The sequence below is a fragment of the Rhinoraja longicauda genome, chromosome 35 (assembly GCF_053455715.1).
Source record: "Rhinoraja longicauda isolate Sanriku21f chromosome 35, sRhiLon1.1, whole genome shotgun sequence".
In the NCBI taxonomy this organism is placed as follows: domain Eukaryota; kingdom Metazoa; phylum Chordata; class Chondrichthyes; order Rajiformes; family Arhynchobatidae; genus Rhinoraja; species Rhinoraja longicauda.
This window is the reverse complement of record NC_135987.1, coordinates 17,663,478-17,687,273: the sequence shown is the minus strand read 5'-3', so window position 1 is coordinate 17,687,273 and position 23,796 is coordinate 17,663,478. Positions and strand designations below refer to the sequence as shown.

The window sequence follows — 23,796 nt, the reverse complement described above, 5'->3', positions numbered from 1 at the left end:
CTCAAGAAGCTCGACACCAAATGGAACGCAGCAACCTGCTTATAGACACCCCACCAACAATCGGGTGGCACAGCGAGTTGCTGCCGTACTGCACCAGAAACCACGGTTCAATCCTGACCTCGGGTGCTGTGTGTATGGAGTTTGCACATCCTCCCAGTGACCGCGTGGGTTTCCTCCCACATCTCAATGACATGTGGGTTTGTAGGTGAATTGGCTTGGCATAATTGTAAATTATTCCTAGTGTGTGTAGGATAGGGTTAGTGTACGGGGCGATCGCTGGTCGACATGGACTCGGTTGGACAAAGGGCCTGTTTCCACACTGTATCTCTACACTAAACTAAAGTATATTTTGCCACACAAATTTTCAGGTAGCAATCTACATTCCTCATTTGATATGCAAGTGCAGACACATTTGCTCATGAGATGTACAGGTTATTTCTCGAGTCAATATCTTATTGTTACGAGATCTTTCACTATCAGTGGACATCTCTCGTACACTTGCAGCTTCAGTTGTAAAATCACGCAACTAGTGTTCGCAAACTGTTGCTCACATTATGGCTGTTTACGAGTTGTCATCTTTCTTCAGGAGCCTGTGTCAGCTTTTTGAAGTCATCTTTCAGCTTGTCAGTTTTATAATTTGACATGCAAAGAGTTGTGGAATATTTTGGTTTGTTGTTGCTTATATCCAAAAGTACTTCAGAATCCAAGATGAAGGTAGACACAAAATGCTGGAGTAACTCAGTGGGTCAGGCAGCATCTCAGGAGAGAAGGAATGGATGACGTTTTGGGTCGAGACCCTTCTTCAGTCTGAAGAAGGGTCTCGACCCGAAATGCCACCCATTCCTTCTCTCCCGAGGTGCTGCATGACCCGCTGAGTTACTCCAACATTTTGTGTCTGCCTTCAATTTGAACTGGCATCTGCAGTTATTTTCCTACACATCCCTCAGTATCTAAGATGTTCAATCCATTCCCACAAATGCTACTTTTTTTTTAAACCTGAAGAATAGACGAAGTTCTGAAATAACATTTAATCAGTTTTAAACAATGAAACAGTTCCTGAATTAAGTAAATTAATATTTTGAAGAAATAAAGTGCTGGAGGAACTCAACGGGTCAAGCAACATCTGTGGAGGGAATGGCATATGAAATTTTGGGTTGGGATCTTTCTTCAGACGAGAAGGACGATTCCAACATGAAACATTGTCCGTCCAATTCCTCTGCAGATGCTGTCTTGCCCGCTGAGTTCCTCCACCACTATGTTCTTGGCTCAAGATTCCAGCATCTGCAGTCTCTTGTGACTCCTTTAGAAGTAGACTGGTTAGACACTGCCCAGGGTAAAAAACTCCAGATTGAAATCAAAATGATTTCAGATCTTGTGTTGGAGTTAGACACAAAAAGCTGGAGTAACTCAGCGGCTCAGGCAGCATCTCTGGAGAGAAGGAACGGGGGACGTTTCGGGTCGAGACCCTTCTTCAGATGGCTCAACGACATTGTGACCCGAAATGTCACCCATTCCTTCTCTCGCGGGATGCTGCCTGTCCCGCTGAGTTACTCCAGCATTTTGTGTCTATCTTCGGTTTAAACCCGCATCTGCAGTTCCTTCCTAAGCACAAGTTGGAATTCAAACCAGGTTTGTGCAACCAATGCATCGTGAAAGAGTTCTTCAAAAGGATTAAGCTCAAAATGCTGTTGAAGTGAATTCAGTTGCTGATTTCTATCAGGCTAATTTAAAATGGATTGCACTGTGTACTAAACTCCACTGTTCCTTCCCATGTCATTACCGCAGTTAGTTTGCCCCAGTGGGCGGTTTGCAGAGTGTTTTACCTGGTGCAGGAGATTGCTTTGCCAATATCTCAGCCTGTCAGGGATGTTTTCCTTTCCTTCCCATTGCAAGGGAGATATGAACCATCAGTTTAAGAATAAGCCTGTGTCTCTCATTCTGTGCAGTGTCAGCTGAGCCTAATGTACCTTTTCAAATTGCTTGGGTTGCGTGTTTCGCTGTCCTTGTAGCTTGGAGGCGTTTTGTGAGCTTGCAATCTCCAAGCTGAATGGTGGATGACTTTTTCCCACCACACAGCCCTGCAGCCTCCAGCGTGTGTTACAACTGTATTTCATTTTCTCCGGTAAAATGCGGAGTTTTTGTTTAGGAAGACAATAGACAATAGACAATAGGTACAGGTGTAGGCCATTCGGCCCTTCGAGCCAGCACCACCATTCAATGTGATCATGGCTGATCATTCTCAATCAGTACCCCGTTCCTGCCTTCTCCCCATACCCCTTGACTCCGCTATCCTTAAGAGCTCTATCTAGCTCTCTCTTGAATGCATTCAGAGAATTGGCCTCCACTGCCTTCTGAGGCAGAGAATTCCACAAATTTACAACTCTCTGAGTGAAAAAGTTTTTCCTCATCTCCGTTCTAAATGGCCTACCCCTTATTCTTAAATTGTGGCCCCTGGTTCTGGACTCCCCCAACATTGGGAACATGTTTTCTGCCTCTAACGTGTCCAACTCCTTAATAATCTTATATGTTTCGATAAGGAAATTGCAAATGCTGGTTTACACCAAAGATAGACACAAAATACTGGCGTAATTCAGCGAGTCTGGCAGCGTCTCTGGGGAAGAGGAATAAGTGATGTTTCAAGTCGAGACCCTTCTTCAGACTGAGTGTATGGCTCTCAGTCTGAAGAAGGGTCTCAACCCGAAAAGTAAACTATTCCTTTTGTCCAGAGATGCTGCCTGGCCCGCTGAGTGACTCCAGCATTTTGTGTCTACACATTTTATGTTGTGTTGCTGGATGGGAGAGTTGGATGGCTGTTTCCAGAAATAATCACAAAGAGGATAGACAATAGACAATAGATGCAGGAGGAGGCCATTCAGCCCTTCGAGCTAGCACCGCCATTCAATGTGATCATGGCTGATCATTCTCAATCAGTACCCCGTTCCAGCCTTCTCCCCATACCCCTTGACTCCGCTATCCTTAAGATCTCTATCTAGCTCTCTCTTGAATGCATTCAGAGAATTGGCAGAGAATTCCACAGGTTCACAACTCTCTGACTGAAAAAGTTTTCCCTCATCTCAGTTCTAAATGGCCTACCCTTATTCTTAAACTGTGGCCCCTTGTTCTGGACTCCCCCAACATTGGGAACATGTTTCCTGCCTCTAACGTGTCCAACCCCTCAATAATCTTATACGTTTCGATAAGATCTCCTCTCATCCTTCTAAATTCCAGTATATACAAGAACAAAGCAAGACCCAAAGCAGGTGATATTTCATTACTTTTAAAAGAAGGCTTTAACTGTTTGGGAGTTCAAGACTCCTCTGGTCAAACATTTGTTTGCACTTGCCCAAGTTCTAGGTCATTGGAGAACATGTCCTGTGAGTTGAGTTAACGCTATACATAGATCTCTACATAAAAATGTTGTTTGAGATTACAAATGTCCATACTGCGCTTCTTTGATTCTGGATAATGTCTGTGCAATAACTGATATGTCCACACATGCACTAATTTATAGCTCAGGCTCTCAAGTCTTGGCAACATCCTCATGAATCTTCTCAGCACTCTTTCCAGCTTAATGACACCCTTCCTATAGCAGAGCAACCAAAACTGAACACGCTACTCCAAATGCAGCCTCGCCAACGTCATTAGGTCATTAGTGACAGGAGCAGAATTAGGCCAATCGGCCCATCAAGTCTACTCCATCATTCAATCATGGCTGATCTATCTCTCCCTCCTAACCCCATTTTCCTGCCTTCTCCCCACAACCATTGACATCCTTACTAATCAAGAATCTATCGATCACTGCCTTAAAAATATCCATTGATGGCCTCAATAGTCTTTTGTGGCAAAGAATCCAACAGATTCACCACCCTCTGACTAAAGAAATTATTCAACATCTCCTTCCTGAAGGAACGTCCTTTAATTCTGAGGCTATGCCCTCTAGTCCTAGACTCTCCCACTAGTGGAAACATCCTCTCCACATCCACTCTAACCAGGCCTTTCGCTATTCGGTAAGTTTCAATGAGGTCCCCCCTTCTAAACTCCAATGTCTTGTATTCTGCCTTTTTGTGCGATACGATAGAACTTTATTTACCTCATTGATCTGCCAACAGTCATAAAACACAAGATACATGAAACATGACATTAAAGTGACGAGTGGAAAGGATTGGGGATGTGCAAAGAATGGGGAGGGGTGGGGAAGTGGGGGAGTCAGTCTACCCCACGACAGAAGGGGGAGGAGTTATACAGTTTGGTAGCCGCAGGGAAGAAGGATCTCCTGTGGCGTTCTGTGCTGCATCTTGGTGGAACCAGTCTGTCGCTGAACGTGTTCCTCAGGTTGACCAGCTGTGGAGCTGGCTTCAATGCTTACAGTTCCCTTTCACACACAAAGCTGACGGGTCGGCTGGTTTTCTTGGTCACTGTTTGACATCGCCCAGTAACCTTAAGACTGTGGAGGTGCACCGTGGGGACTGTCAGGGACAAAAGCCAACGGCAGGTTTGCACATAATTAGTCTGATTCAGCAAAAATCAAGCTCAGAGCATCATTCACCCTGTGCAAATGCAGTGGCATAACTCAGTATGCCTGAGGACCCAGGGCTCTCGTCAGCAGTTTATGTCCACCAATCTCTTAAGAGGCCCCGTTTATTCTCACAATGTGACCCAGTCATGTGTGAAAGCTGAGAGCTGTGGAGCCGATCAGAAGTCACAAGGGTCTCTCAAACATAAGCGAATAAGCAAAGATTAACATGAATCAGGAATCATATTTGTGATCCAGGAACTGTAACACTGTGGAATAAAATAATGCAAATTTTAGGATGTCATTTTTTTAAGGGGTCAAAGCTTGAACATTGCTCAAAACAATGTAAATCAAGACATTATTTTTGGAGTGTGAAGGATTGCTTGCTCTGCTTTACCTGTCGTTTATATGGAGATCTTGACCTATTTTGAATGAGCTGCTGCCTAAGAGGAAGAACAACTAACATTTATATGAAAGATGGACAACAAGTGCTGGAGTAACTCAGCGGGTCAGGCAGCATCTCTGGAGAAAAAGGATAGGTGACGTTTTGGGTCGAGAATCTTCTTCAGAATTATACATGGGAAATATAGAGAACGTCATAGTGTGCCTACAATATTTCCAGACTGCGTAATAATACCGGTGTGATCAATACCCCAGCTCGAGGGGGTGAGGAGTGTAGGATCCAGGCAGACAGAAGATAGACACAAAAAGATGGAGTAACTCAGCAGGGCAGGCAGCATTCCTGGTGAGAAGGAATGGGTGACGTTTCGGGTTGAGACCCATCTTCAAGTAGCGGTAGGGTTGCTGCCTTACAGCGTCAGAGACTCGGGTTCGATCCCGACTATGAATGCTGTCTGCACAGAGTTTATTCATTCTCCCTGTGGAGTGGGTTTCCATGGGTGTTCCTGTTTCCACCCACATTCGATAGACGTGCACGTTTGTAGGTTAATAGGCTACTATAAAATTGTCCCGAGTGTTCAGTGTAGAACGAGTGAGCGGGTGATCATTGATTGGCATGGACTCGTGGGCCTGAGGGCCTGCTTCCATCTCTAAACTAAACTAAATCATCTCTCATCTCTGGTATTGAGTAGTGTAACATGCTCTCTAAAGCATCAATGAAGGTGGGTCTTCACCAGGCTAAAAGCAAACCAGCAGCCTAGCTGAGAAAAGTGAAGATAAGTTATATAGTCCCTTAATTTCTTTCCCTTCACATAAACAACTCCTGAAAAGCTGTTTGCCCAGAAATTTGCAATTGGCAATTATGTAGTCATGAAGTGGTTCGAAATGGTTTTTTTTTACAGAAAGACAAGCTGAACTGCAAATGTATTTTGATCAAATTATCATAAACCTATTGCTTACCCTGTAAATGTAATCCCAAAACGCTAACAAAAATCCAATAATGGAATTTAATAAAGTCACATTGGAGCAGTGGCCTGTTCAAATGCCTTCATTCAGGGTGATTTTTCAGTTGTACATTGTTGTGGTGCAGTCAGCTTTCTGAGTACCACATTAGGTTGTCAGGTGTTACATTGAAAGGCTTTGATCTATTCTACATTTTCCCTGAGCACCATTCCCTTTGTCCTATTTTCACACCTTACACTTCCTTATCTATGTATCTCCCTCTCCCTCTCCCCTGACATCAGTGCGAAGGATCTCGACCCGAAACATCGCCCATTCTTTCTCTCCAGAGATGCTGCCTGTTCCGCTGATTTACTCCAGCATTTTGTGTCTATCTTCGGTTTTGTGTCTATTTTCAGTTCCTTCCTACACAGTACTTTACTTGAATCAAGTCAACTGCAAGTACAAAAGACAGAGAAGGGAAGCATACCAGACAGAGTACAGCAAAGAGTTCTCAACATTGCAACACGACAGTCCAGCCAAAAAGTTCAATGTTCGCAGGGAGGTAGATTGGACAATCAGAACTGTACCATAGCTTATGGAAGGACTGTACAGAAGACTGATAAAAGAGGGGAAGATGCTGTTCCTGAGTTTGGTGGTACGCACTTTGAAACATTTGGATCTTGGGCGGCATGGTGGCGCAGCGGTAGAGTTGCTGCCTTACATCGCCAGAGACCCAATTTGATCCTGACTACGGGTGCTGTCTGTACGGAGTTTGTACGTTCTCCCCGTGACATTCGTGGGTTTTCCCCGGGATCTCTGGTTTCCTCCCCCATTCCAGACGTACAGGATTGTAGGTTAATTGGCTTGGTATAATAGGAAATTGTCCCTAGTGTGTGTAGGATAGTGTTAGTGTGCAGGGATCGCTGGTCGGCGCGGTGTTGGTGGGCCGAAGGGCCCATTTCCACGCTGTATCTCTAAACTAGCGAGAAGGAGGAGAAATGACCAGGGTGGAAAAGATCCTTGATTGTGTTGGCTGCTTTCCCGAGGCAACAATTTTCCAACTTTTCTCGGTGACCATGTATACAAGTCCTCACGATTAACATCATGTTACACGGGATCCTTCACAACTTTAAATATTAACTCGCCCCATATTTATGATAAGTTCAAATAAACGGTAAATTGTCCCGAGGTAAATTGGCTTGTTAAATGTAAAACTTGTCCCTAGTGTGTGTAGGATAGTGATAATATGCGGGGATCGCTGGTCGGCGCGGACCTGGTGGGCTGAAGGGCTCGTTGCCACGCTGTATCTATAAACTAAACTAAACAAGTTTTCTTATGTACCATCATCCCACAAAGCAAGCTGCTGGAACTTGCAATTAGACCTTTTGGAAAAATTAACAAAAAAACTGGCAGCTGAAAAGAATGGAAATCTACAGAGAGAGATATGTCGACAGTCGGGGACATTGCCAATACTGTGTTCACCACAAAGATGAACTGAGTGTGGGATGCACACAGCCTGGCTCGGAGAGTCGTCGGAGATTAAGAAGCTTCCTTTACAAATCACAAAAAGAAAATAACGACCAGCGGTAGTCAAGGTCAGTATTTTCATTTCCGTTTCGAAGCAGTCAAGTTATTAATAAGACTTACTTTTGCAGCTTTGCTGTTAACACAATTGGAAGGGCCTGTGCAGATGAACTGTGACTGTAGCAGAGATGACATTAATAGGTATCTGTCAGGACGAGCCTGACAAATTACCTTGGCAACAATATTCTGATACAGTTCTACTTGCAAGCACAGTGGGAAGCATAAAGGCACCACTCTTTATGAAGAGATTACAAAGTCATACATTGTCTAAAAACAGCACACCGAGATATCTGGAATTTAGAAGGATGAGGGGGGATCTTATTGAAACATATAAGATAATTAGGGGATTGGACACATTAGAGGCAGGAAACATGTTCCCAATGTTGGGGGAGTCCAGAACACGGGGCCACAGTTTAAGAATAAGGGGTAGGCCATTTAGAACGGAGATGAGGAAGAACTTTTTCAGTCAGAGAGTGGTGAAGGTGTGGAATTCTCTGCCTCAGAAGGCAGTGGAGGCCAGTTCGTTGGATGCTTTCAAGAGAGAGCTGGATAGAGCTCTTAAGGATAGCGGAGTCAGGGGGTATGGGGAGAAGGCAGGAACGGGGTACTGATTGAGAGTGATCAGCCATGATCGCATTGAATGGCGGTGCTGGCTCGAAGGGCTGAATGGCCTACTCCTGCACCTATTGTCTATTGTCTATTGTCTATCTGGTGGCGGAGTGCAATGGGGAGCAGGCCTGCTATGCGAATGAATGTTAGGATGACAATTCTCTCACATCCATTCCCCGCACAGTCATTACCTATTCAATTGTTGGACATCAGTTATGAACAACAAGTGAAAGTAACCAGGTTTGACAAGCAGTTAGAGAGAACATTAATTCACTTCTCTCGGTGCAGTTTGGCTCCAAAAGGAACAATTGGCTTGGCACAACTTCCCTCTTGGGTCACAGGGTATTTGCCCGTCCTTCAAGGTTGCTCGGTCCGAATTCTAGAATTCACTGCCTAACAGGTTCAAGAAGGTGCCACGCCATCACTTCCTCAAGGGCTACTGCGGTGGACAATAAATATTTTTGAGGCTATCTGACATGGTGGTTTACCGAAATGGTAAGGTGGTATCGGAGCTGGAAAACTGTAACGTCCAGGTTCAGGAGGAGCTTCTTCCCTACAAACATCAATCAGGGTATTAAACACTGCAACCTCCAAATAAGCTCCAAACTGCATAGACTTGAGGGCATTGTTTTTCTCTTTGCACTATTATAGTTTGTTTGGTGTTTACATATCTGTTGTGCTTGGTCTAGTTTAGAGATATAGTGCGGAAACAGGTCCTTCAGGCTGTAGAGTCCACGCCGACCAGCAACCCGTGCTCACTAGCACCATTCTACACATGAGAGACAATTTACAATTTTACTGAAGCCAATACATCTTTGGAGCGTGGGAGGAAACTGGAGCACCCAGAGAAAACCCAAGCAGCAACGAGGAGAACGTACAAACTCCGTAATTACGGCACCCGTGGTCAGGATCAAACCCGAGTCACTGGTGCTGAAGGGCAGCAACTCTACCACCGCACCACCGGGCATACCACTGCAAGTAAGGACTTTATGGTTCTGTTTTGGGACATAGGGCATTGAAACAGTCTTGACTGTTGAATGCTGCCTGGATTAGAAGGTATTACAAGGAGAGTTTGGACAGACTTGGATTGGTTTCTTGGGAAAGTCAGAGGTTGAGAGGAGACCTGAGAGAAGATAGAATATTATGTGAGGCATTGATTGGGTGGACAGACAGAACCTTATTACCCCAGAGTGGAACAGTCTAAACTAGAGAGATGAGAGGGGCAAAGTTTAAAGGAGATGTACGGATCAAGTTATGTTTTTTATACAGAGGGTGGTCGGTCGGTGCCTGGCATGTATTGCCTGAGCTGGTTGTGGAGGTAGACACAATTATTGTGTTTAAGAGGCTTTTAGAAAGGCACATAGATATGCAGGGAATAGAGGGATATGGACCATGGGCAGGCAGAGAAGGCAAGTTTATCTTGGTATTATGTTCGGCACAGACATTTTGGACAGATGAGTCTGTTCCCAAGTAGTACTTTTCTATGTTCTACCTGCCATCTTTAGACATAGACACCGACACAATTGCAATAACACTTGATGACTTTGGCCAATGTTTTTGATCCAACCAATTACACCCAGACCCTGCATCATCATAGCACACAGTGCTGGAGGAACTCAGCAGGTCGGTCAGCATCCATGGAGGGATAGAGATAGGCAACATTTTGGGTTGGAACTCTTCATCAGTCTAAAGCAGGGTCCTGACTCAAAAGGCAGTATTCTATTCCTTCCACAGATGCTGCCTGACCTGCTGAGTTCTTCCAGCACTTTGCCCTTTGCTCAAGAGCGCAGCATTGGCAGTTTCTTGTGCATGTTTTCAAGAGTGAGTTAGATTTAGCTCTTCGGACTTACAGAATCAAGGGATATGGGGGAAAAAGCAGGAACAGGGGAACTGATTTTGGATGATCAGCCATGATCATATTGAATGGCGGTGCTGGTTGAAGGGCTGAATGGCCTACTCCTGCACCTATTTTCTATGTTTGACCTCTGCCCAGACCTCATGAATCTTAGTTTAGTTTATTGTCATGTATATCAATGAAAAGCTTTTGTTGCGCGCAATCCGGACAGCTGAAAGACAATGCATGATTCCAAGAGAGCCATTTACAGTGTATAGATTAAAAAAATTTGCGCGTGTGTCATTGACGTTCTGCCATCGCTTTGCCACAGCCAGTGCCACACCTGTGCCTCTGCGGAGATCGTCCGCAGTGCATGCCCCTCCGCCGCACGTCAGTAGGTGGGCGTTTGTCTGTACCTCTCCACAGTTGCATTTGTCAGAGTCCGAGAAGCCCCACTTCTTCAGGTTGAGTCCACAACGTCCCATTCCAGTGCGGAGGCGGTTCGGGGCTTTCCAGGTAGTATGTGGTGTCCTGGTGTCATCTGTTGTTTGATTTTGGTACCTGCCACGGTGGGTTCTAGTTCCATGAAGCTGTTCCGACTCTTCAAGCGTTTCTTGGCATGTGGGTGATTGTGCAAGGGGTGACGGGGGTCTGTGTCCACATTGAAGCGTTCTACTGCAGCTGCCCGATCACGTCTTCCAGATGGTTCGTCGATGCCAGTCAACTCGTACAGATGTTCAACCTTTGTCGGCTTCAGGCTATACATGATAAGGGGATGACGTTGAGAGCAAGGTAAAGGCAGCAAAGTCCAATCAAGGATAGTCCGAGGATCACCAATGAGGTGGATAGTAGTTCAGTATAATGGCCAATATTAGTGCCACAAACACCTTGTGTTGCAGAATACTGAAACAGTGGTTGGCATTGCCATGGGTTGTGGTGGGGAAGGTAGAACAGCCAGTAGTAAAGGAAGATACACACCAACGTGGGCAGAGAATGGAATCGACCGGCTTTTGTGGATAGAAGTGAATTTCGTCAGCAGGAATATCATAGTTGTTTCAATTGCAAACATGCTTAAAATAGAGATTAACAGACAGATGGAGAAACAAGGAACTACAATGCTAGTTTACAAAAAAGACACAGTGTTGGAGTGACTCAGTGGGTCAGGTAGCATCTCTGGAGAACATGAATGGTTGACCCTTCTTCAGGCAGATCTCTGAGAATCTTTGACAAGCAGATTACTGACATTTGCTACATGGCCAATTTTATTAGGAGGAGGGTGAAGGAAGGGCAGGGGAATCAAAGCGTGCTCCTGTTAAAATGGGGAAAGGTTGGTAGGACAGACAATGGGTGGCAGGAAAACAATGGGCTGCAACAGGATCCAGATCTGAAGACAGATTTGCAATGTAGAAGGAGAATAATATCAAGATGTTTCACACCACCATGCCCCAGAGATTTCTGGAGCCTTTTGCGAAGAAATTGCTCATAGTCACATTCCAAGGTAAAAAAAAGGAAAAAAAACAGAAAACTGCAGAAAAGGTTGGTAACACACATAGGTCAGGCAGTCAGTGGGTGTGGAAAGATAAATCGAGTTCGTGTTTCAGGTCAAAGCCTCTGTCAGAATGAAGGTAAACATTCCCTGGTAGCTCACACAACAACTGCCAAGAGTGTTTCAGAAATGTTGGAAGTGCAGATCACCAACAACACGACCAATTCTTGAAAGGGTATTCAATATTGTAGGAAGGAACTGCAGGTGTAGGTTTACACCAAAGGTAGATGCTAAATGCTGGAGTATATCTATTCCCACATTGTGGAATTCATTGCCACAGAAGGCTGTGGAGGCCAAGTCAGTGGATAATTTAAAGGCAGAGATAGATAGATTCTTGATTAGTACGGGTGTCAGGGGGTCGAGAGAGAAGGCAGGAAAATTTGCATTAGCAAATTTGCAGATGATACTAAGCTGGGGGGTAGTGTGAATTGTGAGGAAGATGCAATAAGGCTGCAGGGTGACTTGGACAGGTTGTGTGAGTGGGCGGATACATGGCAGATGCAGTTTAATGTAGATAAGTGTGAGGTTATTCACTTTGGAAGTAAGAATAGAAAGGCAGATTGTGTGCAGTTTTGGTCTCCAAATTTGAGGAAGGATATTCTTGCAATTGAGGGAGTGCAGCGTAGGTTCACTAGGTTAATTCCCGGAATGGCGGGACTGTCGTATGTTGAAAGGCTGGAGCAATTAGGCTTGTATACACTGGAATATAGAAGGATGAGGGGGGATCTTATTGAAACATATAAGATAATTAGGGGATTGGACACATTAGAGGCAGGAAACATGTTCCCAATGTTGGGGGAGTCCAGAACAAGGGGCCACAGTTTAAGAATAAGGGGTAGGCCATTTAGAACGGAGATGAGGAAGAACTTTTTCAGTCAGAGAGTGGTGAAGGTGTGGAATTCTCTGCCTCAGAAGGCAGTGGAGGCCAGTTCGTTGGATGCTTTCAATAGAGAGCTGGATAGAGCTCTTAAGGATAGCGGAGTGAGGGGGTATGGGGAGAAGGCAGGAACGGGGTACTGATTGAGAGTGATCAGCCATGATCGCATTGAATGGCGGTGCTGGCTCGAAGGGCTGAATGGCCTACTCCTGCACTTATTGTCTATTGTCTATTGAAAATGGGGTCAAGAGGGAAAGATAGATCAGCCATGATTGAATGGCGGAGTAGACTTGATCAGCTGAATGGCCTAATTCAGCTCCTGTCATTTATTAACTTAGCGGGTTAGATAGCATGTCCAGAGAAAAGGAATAAATGACGTTTTGGGATAGGACCCTCCTTCAGACCGAGGGTCAGGGGCGAGGGAAACTAAAGGTATGTAAATGTACAGAACAAATCAGAGTCGGCACCGATGACCCAAGAAAGGTGGAACCCACAATGGTCCTTTGTTGGCTGTGCAAGTGGTGATATTGAGGGCATATACACAGTGAAACTGGCAGGATGACTAGGTTGGGAGATGGACAGAGAGAGAGGGAATGCAAAGGTTACTTGAAATTAGAGAAATCAATATTCATACTGCAATATTGTAGCTTGGACAACATTGTGAAGGCATGCCGCTGCTGTTAGATGCAGTAATATCAGTGAAAACCTGACTCGCCTCCATACCATCGCACACAATATGAAGGAAAAGCTGACTGAGATAGTTCCTCAGCAGAAGGTTCCCTCACGCAATGAAGGCTCAATTTCAGCACGAGTTATATCCAATACGTGTTATGGAAACAAGTGGAATGGGTGATGTTTCATGTTGAGATCCTTCTTCAGACTGAATAGCAGAATTACCTGCATACAGTACAACAAAACTGAAAACTCCTCATCACAGTATTAACTCTTTGGGTATGTGCCTTCAGTTTGCAAGGTAAATGTTTGCTGTAATGAATAGTACTCCATTCTCCGAGCATAGAAATACTTCCATATAAAATGTAATTTGCCCTGGGTTTTCAAATTAACAATATTTCACTTGCTGCATCGTTATACAGCAACACATCCCTTCCATAAATCGGGAACTATTCTACATCCACAACCCTTCTAAATGGGCCGTAAAACTCTTTGCAACATTCTTGAAAAGACATGAAAAACTTTGGAGAAGTGATTTTTTTTTTCCTTACACTTTCCCTCAAAACATGGAGGCTGCACAGTGGCACAGTTGCTGCCTTACAACACCAGAGACACAGGTTAGTTGCTGACCACGGAGTTTGTTTGTACGTACAGAGTTTGTACGTTCTCCTTGTGACCGCACAGGTTTTCTCCGGGTGCTTTGATTTCCTCCCACCTTCCCAAGATGTGCAGGTTTTTAGGTTGATTGGCTTCTGTAAATTGTCCCGCAGTGTGGCGCGTGTGGATAATCGTTGGTCGGCACGGACTAGGTGGGCCGAAGGGCCTGCGTCCATGCTGCCTCTCCAAACATGCCTCCTCTCCTGCTCAACGACATTAAACCCGTCGCATTGTTTGAACCTAGGGGAATCTTTGCAGAGAACGTCAGTACAGAGCTGGGCAAAATAAACTAAACTCATCTGCAGCCTGTCCACACCTTTCTATTCTGTACAAGCGACAAGCATGTGCACAGAGAAAAGCTGCCGCTTGTTGGAAGAACTTGCGAGGATATGAAGGGAGATGATCAACAACCCGTCAGCACAAAGACATCAAAAAATGGAAAGGAGGAAGAAAGTTGTCAGGGAAGGGGATGGATCTTTTACAGCACTGTAGGAGTTGGCTGTCTTTCGATAATCAGCATATTTGAAATACTTCCTTTTATTCTTCTGTCTTGACGTTTGCAACTCACAGTGCTTCTCTTCTAAAATTAATTTCTTTGCATCCCAGACAGTTTGGCGAACACACACAGACAGAGTGAAGCACCATCCTGTCGATGACTCACTCATGCCAATGGGACACCTTATTTTGCCAGGAGAAGCCACACAAAGGGGGCTATTTCAGCATTGGAGGAGGTGCTGGGATGGAAATCATCCTTCCCCAAAGGAAGATCAATTAGTTGAGGAGCTTGTAGACCAGTGCAGCAAGCCACAATCCTTAAAGATGTAGGAAGGAGCTGCAGATGCAGGTCCGAACCGTTGATAGACACAAAAAGCTGGAGTAACTCAGCGGGACAAGCAGCATCTCTGGAGAGAAGGATGGCACGGTGGCGCAGCGGTAGAGTTGCTGCCTTACACTAGGTTCAGGTTCGATCCTGACTACGGGCGCCGTCTGTATGGAGTTTGTACGTTCTCCCCGTGACCTGCGTGGGTTTTCTCCGAGATCTTCGGTTTCCTCCCACACTCCAAAGACGTACAGGTATGTAGGTTAATTGGCTGGGCAAATGTAAAAATTGTCCCTATTGGGTGTAGGAGAGTGTTAGTGTGCGGGGATCGCTGGGCGGCGCGGACTCGGTGGGTCGAAGGGCCTGTTTCTGCGCAGTATCTCTAAAAAAAATATTTTTAAAAAAAGAATGGGTGACATTTTGGGTCGAGACCCTTCTTCAGACTAGTTAGGGATAAGGGGAACAAGAAACAAGTGAGGCTAAATGCAAATTGGAGGAACAGCATCTCATATTTTGCTTGGGCAACTCACAGCCAAGTGGTATGAGTATTGATATATAGTATAAGAAAATAACTGCAGATGCTGGTACAAATCGATTTATTCACAAAATGCTGGAGTAACTCAGCAGGTCAGGCAGCATCTCGGGAGAGAAGGAATGGGTGACGTTTCGGGTCGAGACCCTTCTTCAGACTGAATAAATTGATATGAGTATTGATTTCTCTAACTTCAAGTAACCCCGGTATTCCCTCTCTCTCCATCCCTCCCCCATCCAAGTTGCACCAGCTTCTCATTTTCACGCAACCATCAGCTAACAATGGCCTGTTTTCTCCATCATCGTTACTTTTTTAGCATAACCCTCATTCATTGTTCTTTATCTCTCTACATCATCGTCTATATCTCTCGTTTCCCTTATCCCTAACTAGTCTGAAGAAGGGCTTTGACCTGAAACGTCACCCATTCCTCCTCTCCAGAGATGCTGCCTGTCCCAGTGAGTAACTCCAGCTTTTTGTGACAATCCTTCAAAGTATTACACTGGTTGAGAAGCATTGATCTTGTGCAAACAATGGTGAGAATCTTATAGGGCATTCTAAGGTCAGGGAAAAATAAACGCTATCCCACTCAGAGTTGAAGATACGTTGTTTTCACTGCAATGGGAGGAAAGTTTTCTACTTTGTGGTGTGTCTTTGATTGTATACTTTACAAGTAAATTCACATTTCCAATTATCATACGAGTCCCGAGAGTCAAATAGACAGTAACAGGCACCTTTCACCTACCATGTCCACACGGACCATCTATACTGATCCAATTGGCTGATTGCACTTCAGCGTTTCTTGTGCCTATCCAGATTTCTAAGTATTCTGAGAGTACTCATGACACTACCTTCTCTGGTCGTGCATTGCAGATTTTAACCACCCTCTAGCTGAAAAAAAAATCTTCCTTTGATCCCCTCAAAACCTTTCGCTCCTCATCTTAAAGCTCTGCCTTCTGGTCTTAGGCACCTCTGGCAAGGGGAAGAAGAAGTGGCATAGATCTGAAGTTCTGCTGAGGGGCAAGTCTAAGAGGCATCTTTTGTTAAGAAACTCCTCGGAGGAAGTCACCGAGGATTCTCTGTCCCACGGCCCACTTTGCTGATTACCCAGGTTCAGCATCGCCCTCATTCCTCAGTTTATGTTAGCTGATCACCGCTCTTCCCGCAAGGAAGCCAGAATAAGCGTCAAGAACCATCGTCGAGCCCCTGGCTGGATTGCACAATTAGGCTCCCCCACCCCAAGCAATCTTCACATTGGAAAGCGGGCTTGAGGATTTCAATGGTCTGCCCATCTCTTTCCTCAAGCAGCACCCAGGGCTTCATTATTGCTGCATTCAGTCTCAGCGCTTGGATGACAACAGGAAGTCATTAGCCAACGCTGCTCCATACATCTCTGGTCTGCCATCAGCCACTCTGTCACATTCAACTGGCTGATCAGGATTGCCTGGGGATATAGATTGCTGGAGAGCTCACATTGACATGCAGAATGGTTGGCTTGGCACCACATGAGTGTTCAAAGCACTAAATCATGGGGGGGGGGGGGGGGGGGGGGGGGGGGGGGGTTTATTCAATTCTAGAAGTGTCCATTATCATATCAATGACCCCCTCTCCATGCAGGAGAATCAACACACTCCACGTAGCTCACTCAACCACCACTAATTAGTCATAACCTATTGATCATGAAGCTATGCCACATCTCAGTGCCAGGCTGTGTGTGACGCACTTCAGGCACACAGCCGAGAGTCACTGTGGGGTCACAGGAGGGAAAGCGAGGATGGGTTTTGACAAAGAGCTTCCAACCATTCACTTCCCTTGTGGGAACCTGCACCGTTCCTCCCTTCAGGTCTGTCAATGGCCGCAGAGAGAAACATGGAAAATAGGTGCAGGAGTAAGCCATTCGGCCCTGCGAGCCAGCTGATCATCCAAAATCAGCACCCTGTTCCTGCTTTCTCCCCATATCGCTTGATTCCGTTAGCCCTAAGAGCTAAATCTAACTCTCTCTTGAATACATCGTCCCCATACTTCGGCAATCTCCTCCGACCACATCAACCCCCAAAATAACAGCACGGTGGCGCAACGGTAGAGTTGCTGCCTTACAGCGAATGCAGCGCCGGAGACTCGGGTTCGATCCTGACTACGGGCGCCGTCTGTACGGAGTTTGTACGTTCTCCCCGTGACCTGCGTGAGTTTTCTCCGAGATCTTCGGTTTCCTCCCACACTCCAAAGACGTACAGGTATGTAGGTTAATTGACTGGGTAAATGTTAAAAAAAAATTGTTCCTAGTGTGTGTAGGATAGTGCTAATGTGCGGGGATCGCTGGGCGGGGCGGGGCGGACTCGGTGGGCCGAAGGGCCTGTTTCCGCGTTGTATCTCTAAATAACTGCTCTTCTCCAGTGCTGGCCTCCCCAGATTTAACCACTCCAGAAGAGATACCTGTGCTTCCCGGCTGCCCAGTTCGTTCTGGAATTCTCTCCTTAATCCGCCTGATCTTTTTACGATACGATGCGATAGAACTTTATTTGGCCCAGGAGGGAAATTGATCTGCCAACAATCATAAAAACAACCGCCAACAATCTAATCTCAGAGTTTAGTTTAGTTAATTGTCGTGTGTACCATAGTACAGCAAAAAGCACCTGTTTTTGCGTGCTATCAAGTGAGCAGGAAGACCATACAAAATTACAATCGAGCCGCATACCCTGTGTACAGGTACATGATAAAGAGAATAACATTTAGTGCAAGATAAAGTCCAGTCATCATCAGCGGTCACTCAAAGCGGGTATGACTGCCCTCTTAGGACGCCTGTGCGTGATTTTGTTTAACGTGGGGAGACTGGAGCACAGACAGCCACCACACGGTCCTTGACAGATCTGGGTCAGGATCTAGTGACATGGAGTCCAAGACGACCGGGGACCCTTTTCTGCTGCTGCCTTCATCCGCCTTCCCAGCCGTTGTGACGCTCCACTAAAGTCAGCCATCATCCTCCGCCTGTTCCAGTAAAGTCCGATTAAAGATCATCCAAGGGTCTCCAATGATGTAGATGGCAGCTCAGAACTGCTCTCTAGTTGGTGATAGGTTGGTTCAGTTGCCTGACAACAGCTGAGAGGAAACTTTGCCTCAATCTGGAGGCATGCATTTTTAAACCTCTGCTCCTCTAGTTATAGAGAGATGCAGGATAGAAATGTCGTGTCAATCTACTAATAAACCAGCATTTACACTAACCCCATTTTATATTCTCTCTGCATTCTCCTCAGCTTTTCCCCAGATCCTACCACTCACCACATACTCGGGGCAATTTACTGTAGGCCATTTAACCTACTGACCCGCAAGTCTTTGGGACATGGGAGGAAACCATATCACTGGAGGAGACCCACACCATCACTGGGAGAACATGCAAACTACACAAAGATCATATCCGAGGTCAGAACTGAACCTGGGGTACAGAAAGGATGAGTCGCCACATGGAAGTCTAAAACTACACCATATAGGTTTAACATGAGAAGGGAAAGATTTCAAAGAATCCTGAGCGAGTAACATTTTTGAATGGTGGTGGGGGAGGGGGGTGGGGGAGGAGATATATAGAACAAGATGCCACAGGAAGTGATCGAGGGGCTACAATGACATTTGGGCCAGGCACAGTCAAGTGGGCACAAAATGCTCAGCAGGTCAGGCAGCATCTCGGGAGAGAAGGAATGGGTAAGAGAAGGAAGAGTGACCCGCTGAGTTACCCCAGCATTTTGTGTCTACATTCGATTTAAACCAGCATCTGCAATTTTTTTCCTAAAGGCAAGTGGGACTAGGTTGGTTGGGCAGCTTGGTTAGCAGGGACAAGTTGGGCTGAGCAGCCTGCTTCCATGCTCTATAGCTCCATGCTATTCAGTGGCTCTATGAGCTGCACCACTGTGCCTTCTATCCTCTTTCAGATGCTCTAAAACGTCTTCCCCTAATCAAGATTATGCCTGCCTTCCAAAAATGGTATCGCTCCCCGCTCAGAATGTTATCCTGTATTAAAGGGGCAACATAAATAGAAGTTAATGTTACTGTTTGGGTGGGAAAATTGAGTCCTTTTGCAGGAAAAATCCAGGCTTTAAAATCAGCTTGCACCGTGCAGTGTAATTGTCCTCCGTTTACTTACAACTCCTCAGCAACTGTAGTAGTTCACGCCAACACGAGGAACTGGAGAAGCAAAGCAAAGAACTGCAGATACTGGTTTATACCAAAGATAGAAATAAAGTGCTGGAGTAAATCAGCGGGCCAGGTAGCATCTGTGGAGAAAAAGGATAGGTGACCTTTTGGGTCGGAGATGCTGCCTGACTCACTGAGTGAGTTACTCCAGTACTTTGTGTCAATGCAAGGAACTGCAGGTGCTTGAATCTTGAGCAAAACACAAAGTACTGGAGGAACATGTATTTCTGGAGCAATATCCAGCAGAAGGGTTAGGCCGTATCTTTAGAGTACGTAGGAGAGGTGAGAAAGCTGGAAAAGGGAGTCATCACTGAAGTCTCACCTCTTCAGCACTGCCTTCAACCACTGAAGGTCACCTCATCTTCTGTCTCCTTTCTCTGTTCGTTTACTTATTTATCTATTTATTCACTTCTCTATGTTCTAGAAATCCCAGTAAAGCGTCTTTGAGTGTTTGAAAAGCGCTATATAAATGTAATGCATTATTATTATTATTATTATAAAATGTAATCAGGGTTACTTTGTTACATGTAACCCTTGCTTTCCCCCTCTCTCCATCCCTCCCCCTTCCCAGTTCTCCGACCAGTCTGACTGTCCCTGATTACATTTTATCTCTGCTTGCTTTGTTGTTACCGTCTCCTAGCTAACAATGATCCATTCTACATTTTCCTTGATCTCCCTTTGATGTCTCGTTCTCACACCTTACACTTCCTTATCTCTGTATCTCCCCCTCCCCCGACTCTCATTCCGAAGAAGGGTCTCGACCCGGAACGTCACCCATTTCTTCTCCCCAGAGATGCTGCCTGACCCGCTGAGTTACTCCAGCATTTTGTGTCTATCTTCGGTTTAAACCAGCATCTGCAGTTCCTTCCAACACCTTAAACAATCAGGTATGGGCTGATAAGTGGCAGGTAATGTGCCAGTGTGGGCCATCTATGGGCAAGAGAGGGTCTGATCAACTTCCCTTGACACACACCGTTGTGAATCTCCCATCATCAACATCCTAGGAGCCGCCATTAACCAGAAATTGGACTTGACCAACCATATTTGCGGCACGGTGGCGCAGCGGTAGAGTTGTTGCCTTACAGCGAATGCAGCGCCGGAGACTCAGGTTCGATCCTGACTACGGGTGCTGTACTGTATGGAGTTTGTACGTTCTCCCCGTGACCTGCGTGGGTTTTCTCCGAGATCTTCGGTTTCCTCCCACACTCCAAAGACGTACAGGTTTGTAGGTTAATTGGCTGGGCAAATGTAAAAATTGTCCCTAGTGGGTGTAGGATAGTGTTAACGTGCGGGGATCGCTGGGCGGCGCGGACCCGGTGGGCCGAAGGGCCTGTTTCTGCGCTGTATCTCTAAATCTAAATCTAAATCCTAAATATCAATACTGTGGCTGTGAGAACTGGCCTGGGGCCCGATATACTGAAATGAGTGATTCACCTCGTGACGTCTCAAGGCCTTTCCACCACCCACATGGCACATGTCAGGAGTGTGATGGATTGAATACTCCTCACTTGCTGGATGCGTGCAACACTCTTAGTTCAGCTGCTGTGTGGACAATCTGAAAAGCATTGGGATTATGGCAGCAGTGGCGCAGCGGTAGAGTTGCTGCCTCTCAGCACCAGAGACCCAGGTTTGATATCAACTCCGGGTGCTGTCTGTGCGGAGTTTGTACATTCTCTCCATGACCCCATGGGTTTTCTCTGGATGCTCCGTTGCCCCACACACTCCAAAGACGCGCAGATTTCCAGGTTAATTGGCTTCGGTAAAAATGGTAAACTGTCCCTAGCGTGTGTAGGATAGTGTTAGTGTGCAGGGATCGCTGGTCGGCGCAGACTCGGTGGGCCGAATGGCCTGTTTCCGTGCTGTGTCGCTATACTAAACTACTTACTTCTGTTTCTTTGGCACCACCTTCTAAACCTGTCCACTCTATCACGCAAAAAGAGACTACAGCTACGTGCGAACACCATCACCCATAGGTTCCCCTCCTGGTCATACACCATCCTGACTTGCACATACACCATTGTGCCTCCAGCATCATGGAGTCTAAAGCAATGGAACTCTCTCTCCAACAGCCTCTGGAGTGCATTCACCAGAAAGACCAAAGCAAATCGCTCACAATCCCTTTCTCAGAGGGGATTAGGCGATTGTGATAAAAAGACAACAGCCAGACTCAGTGAAGAAGAGTAACTGTGTTTTTAGATATCAGACTTTAGACAGGAAACTAAGAAAGAGATCTTGTCACAGAAAATTGTCAAATTAACTCTGGATTGAATTTGTTGCTTCAGTTTGCCAGCACAAATGAGGGCCCAATTTGGAATTTTGCCCCTCAATGAATGTTGTGTGTCACTATCACTTTGTGACTCGAACAGTCTATGGATCCTCAGGATTCTTTCATCTTTAGATGCCGAGAGGGTGGTTTTGATTAGAGCAAGGAATGATGAACACTCCGGCCATCAATCCTGATTCGAAGCCCCCCTGTTCCTTCCCCCTCTCTGTCCCCAGCTGTTCTTTGAGAAGTCAGGGGAGAGATTCATTTGATGTTACTGCTCTACGAACTGGGTCGGAGGTTAACAGAAGGTCAGGCAATGACAGAAGCCGACAACTTGATGCCCTTGTTGTCTTCTGGGACTCCAACAGGTGGCATGACATCACCACACTTTCAAGAATATGGATGAATGCTGGCTTCATTTAAACGCAAAAGAGTGTAAAATACTTTTATACACACTTGACTCCCCAAAAACAATCAAACCCCCTTTGGCTCATTTCTAGATCAAACGAAGGAACCGCATGCGCAAGTAGAGAGGGCGGTATTTTGCTCGAGAGAAAATCTTTAAATGGATTTTAAATTAAAGAAATGTGTATGGGACAAGTTTAGCTGCATCACATGCGAATTCCATCCTGTGTGTGAAATCATCAGATGTTTATCTTGAAACTTCAATGTTTGTTCTTGTTAACTGTTCTCATATCCTCTCAGCATTTGGCTTTAATATCTTAAATGCTTTTTTAAGCTAACTCCTGTCTGCCCTGACTAATTTCCTCTCTAGCTGAGAGATCAGAGGCTTTCTTCACCGCTGTTCCTTTGCACCGGTGAAACCCCTGGTAATCCCGCTGCTTGTCTACAATTAATCTTTCCAGTTGCCACATTATTAACACTACCACCCACAGACTGAGAACGCTTGAGCTCCACTGGACATTCACTCCTGTGGGACAGGCAGGACCGTCAATCACGATCTGGTTAAAAAGCTCCCTGCTGTCAACATCAGAGATTTTATTCCTTTCCGACTGCTGATCAAACATTTCTTTCCTGGAAGATTAATTCACAATCCCACCCATTTCCTCCCTTAGCTTCTCTCCTTTTAAGTTTATTCAATGACCCATCCTGCATCGTAGGAAGAGGCTCTGCAACACTTAAAAAATTGAGCAAGGCAAAATAGGGATCCCATGTGCTGTAAAATTTATTTTCCCTTTAAAGCTGATCAGATTAGCCATGACCAACAAGGGTTCTCTTTGATCGTTCGCTGTAGAAGTTCACACGAAAAAATAATCACAAGACAAGGCTGATTTGGTTGACAGGACTACAGTAAACCTCCTTACAACCTAATCGATTTTGCTTTGATATCTTTTTGTCATTCTTTTCTCAATTGGCACTAAGGCACTTTGCAAGCCACAAAAAGCTAACCTGCCGAGACCCATCTATCTATCTTGTCATTCATCATCCTCTTTGAAAGCATTATGCAGTAATGTGGATAACATCACTTGCTCCTTTAGAGGGTACTCTTCTGTCGAACCTTTGCACCAAAACCCATCAGATGCATCAATGCATAGACATAAAAAGATCCTTTTAATTCATTCAGATGGACATCTTGCCACACCTTAATGTGAGCAGAAGAGGGTGCTGTATCTCAGATGTTTGCCTAGATTGCCTAATGTAAGGGCATCGAGGTATCAAGCGGTCACCTCAATCCTGCACCTCCCAGTAACCTTGCCACATGCATGTCAAAGATGGTTGCTAGGTGTTAGTTTGTCCTTTGTTGCTTTGTAAAGAATTTAAGATGCCATTACAAAATACATATGACAGCAGCTTGGATTTATGGCACCTTAAATATAGCAAAAATATCCCAAGGCAGTTGATAGAAACATTGAGAAAATTTGACACCAATCCATTTAACGAGGCATTAATCCGAATGATCAAAAGCTTGATCAAAGAGGCAGATTTAAAGGAGTGACACAAAGGATGAGAAAACGCCGAGGGATATGGAGGGAGAATTCCAGAACTTTGGGTTGAGTCAGTTGATGGCTCCCTCATTAACGTCAGAACTTTAAAAAAACAGAATGTGTTTGAAAGTTATTATGCAATAATCACATGCGATATTATGCATTTAGAAGAAAGAGACTGCAACATATTTACTTTCAAAAGACTCATTCATATTAGAGAGATAAATACTTAAATGTGATAGCCAGATTATAAAAATTCCAAAGTCACACTGAAGACCTCAGGTTGAAGTTTCTCATGCCACGTGTGTTGGTTCCCAGAAGATCATCAGTCCATGTGTCTCTGTGGGGTCCGCAATCCGCAGGCATTGCCACTTTCATTTCACTGCACATCGTGTGTGTGTGTATGTGACAAATAAACTT

At 45.3% G+C, this 23,796-nt stretch overlaps 1 protein-coding gene across 1 annotated transcript in view; it reads right to left on the bottom strand.

Moving 5' to 3' along the window:
- Nucleotides 1-23,796, bottom strand: part of lrmda (leucine rich melanocyte differentiation associated) — a 694,153-nt gene that overhangs the window by 83,515 nt on the left and 586,842 nt on the right. The window lies entirely within an intron of this gene.